Genomic DNA, 2849 nt, shown 5'->3' with positions numbered 1-2849 from the left:
ATGTAGCTTCTCAAGCACCAACAATCATTACATTACATTACATTGCATTTAGCTGACGCTTTTATCCAAAGCGACTTACAATAAGTGCGTTCGACCAACAAAATACAAGCTTGAAGAAAACAGAATCATAAGTACATCAGGTTTCAGAGCCAAAACATTTCAAGTGCTTCTCAACTGGCTTTAGATAAGCCAGTCCTCCAATCAAATATCTCTCCTGATTGTTGGCACTTGACAATCACCTTCCCTGAATTTTACTCAGGTGTAACTAAAGTCTGCTTTAAGGGTGGTTATATTTCACATCATTAATCAGAATCTGTAAAGTAACTAAAATAAATGTAGTGGAGTAAATATACCAGGTTAACCTTAAAGAAAGCCCTCAGGATTATAAAAGACCCCCATCACCCCAGCCACAAACTGTTCTGTCTGCTGCTGTCTGGCACAACAGCCGCATTCAAGGATGTGGCTGTTGTGGAGGACTACAAGTACCTGGGAGTGCACTTATGGGCTGAACTGGAGGATCAACACTGACGCTGTGTACAAGAAGGCGATGAGCAGACTCTATTTTCTGAGGAAGCTGAGATCCTTCCACGTGTGCAGCAAGATGCTGGAGATCTTCTAGTATGTTGTGGCCAGTGCACTCTTCTTTGCTGCGGTCTGCTGGGGGGAGGGGGGGCAGCATCAGAGCCGGTGACACCAGCAGGATCAATAAACTGATCAGGAAAGCTGGGTCTGTCATCGGCATCAAGCTGGACCCCTTTGAAGCTGTGGTGGAGAGGAGGACACTGAACAGGCTGTTGTCCATCATGGATAACCCCACAATGTTAGCCCGGAGTTCATATCTAATTAAATAATGAATTACAAATTACTGACATTATTTAAGTTTCATTGCATTACTATCAAATGTAAGCTTATTCTACTTGCTGACTACCAAATGTAAGCATATAATACTTACATGTGTTAGTTAAGCAATGTGTCAATAATTTTAAGTTAAGTAACTTCACATTATAAGTTTAGTCATGTTCGCAATGCATTATGGGAAAGAGAAGGATCTGGATGTGCCGCAGCCACGTTTCCAGCTCGCAATTTCTCAGTCGGACGCAACCCCACTTTGAACGCCGGACTTGCACCCTTTCACCGCGCTGTCTACGCTTCCAAAGGAAGGACGCTGCACGGCTGCCTTATCTACTGAATCTGGTGAGTGATTTAGCTAACAGGGCTTGGTTGAATTCTCGTACTTTTGGGTGTAACACAGCCACAGGAAGTATCAACTGGCGGGAACACGGTGTGGGCTTCTCTCGCATTGTTTAAGTACTTGTTAGAGGAAAATAAAATGTTAACAGACTTTGACAGTTACAGGTAAATTCGAATAATGCTGCCGTTTATTTTCTGAATTAAAGTTCCATTCGTTGGTGCGCCGTGGAACGGACTTTTTATTTTGGCGGAAGCATTACGATCATTTTTAAGTCAATTAAATCATTTAAAAATCGATATTATGAATAATTTGTTTGTTTTTTAGTATGTAGCGGTGTAATAAGCGGTATAATGTGCTGCAAGGGGGTCATTAGGGGGGGGGGGAATCCCCGCAGTGTGATCATGGAGCCCGCGGAGGGATCTAGATCTTAATAGCGACCGCATTAAGTTTTCATTTGATTTACATCACTTAACTGCAGCACTTCTACGCTACTGCAGTCAGGCAATGTGTGTTTCCCTCGCTTTTGTTAACTTTTACTGAGCGATAGTAGGCTACGAGGTGCAGATAGTTTTAAACAGATAGTGCTGTACTTTTTTCACTTGTTCGTGTTCACTGAAAGACGTAGATTTTTTTTCACCCAGTTGCTGTTTTTGTCACCTTTCTTTTAGTCGTGTGAGTCGGACACCACCCCACATTGAACGCCGGACGCTAGAACCCTGCCACCACAGGCTGTCTCAGGCTTCCATCATAGGGAGAGGAGGGTGGCGCTTGGACGGCTGCTTTGTGCTACTACATCAGGTGAGCCATTTAGCTAACATTAGCGACCACATTACGTTATCAGATGTTGTTGATTAACGTCCCTTAAAGGTGGGGTATGTAATTTATTTCAGAAACACTTATTGTTATATTCCATGGAATGCTCTTAACATCCCGATAGCAATGCATATATGAAATGCTTTGACAATAAATACATACAAAATGTTCATCTGTGGAAGCCGTAGCGCTGTAAAAAGCACGACCAATCATTTTAGCCGGCCGGCTAAAATAGCTGGATGGCCTACCTGCCTGTCAGCCTGAGAGGGGTCTGCCTGCAGGCTCCACTCTCAGGACACCTCCACTCTCACGGAGGTGATGAGTCCGCTCACCATGCACTTTGGGTCGGCCTTGGGCAGGCCTTTTGAACCCCCCATCCTGGTTCTAATAGTTGACGTAGCCATTTTTCGCTCAAACCATGGAGGAATGTAACGGGAGTTAACAGACTGCCCGCCTCACGAGTGCCTATTTTCGGACACTTTTTGTCACTTTTCCCCCTATTTTCCCCGGTTTTATTAATTTTTCTTTTTTTGGCTATTTCACCCGGTTCCTTCTAACGGGGACATAGCCCGGTCTCGGGTGTCCCCCCACGGCCTGTGTCCAGCCGCCCCCCCCCCCCCCATCCATATATTAACCGATTTTGACATTCTTGTTGCATTTTTGTCCTCTCTTCTCACTGATCGAATGGCAAACGCGACCCACCATCGGAGGGCCTCCACCGGCCTAGTGCCGGTGTCCTGGCGGTCGGTTCCTCCGAACTGCGGGTTCGACTCTGTTGGCCGGGAGGGTGATATGAATATATGGCCGATATGAAGCTTGACCAAGACGCATCGTCTGACTTGGG

This window comes from Pseudochaenichthys georgianus, chromosome 14, assembly GCF_902827115.2.
Source record: "Pseudochaenichthys georgianus chromosome 14, fPseGeo1.2, whole genome shotgun sequence".
Lineage (NCBI taxonomy): Eukaryota > Metazoa > Chordata > Actinopteri > Perciformes > Channichthyidae > Pseudochaenichthys > Pseudochaenichthys georgianus.
This window is presented reverse-complemented; position numbering follows the sequence as displayed.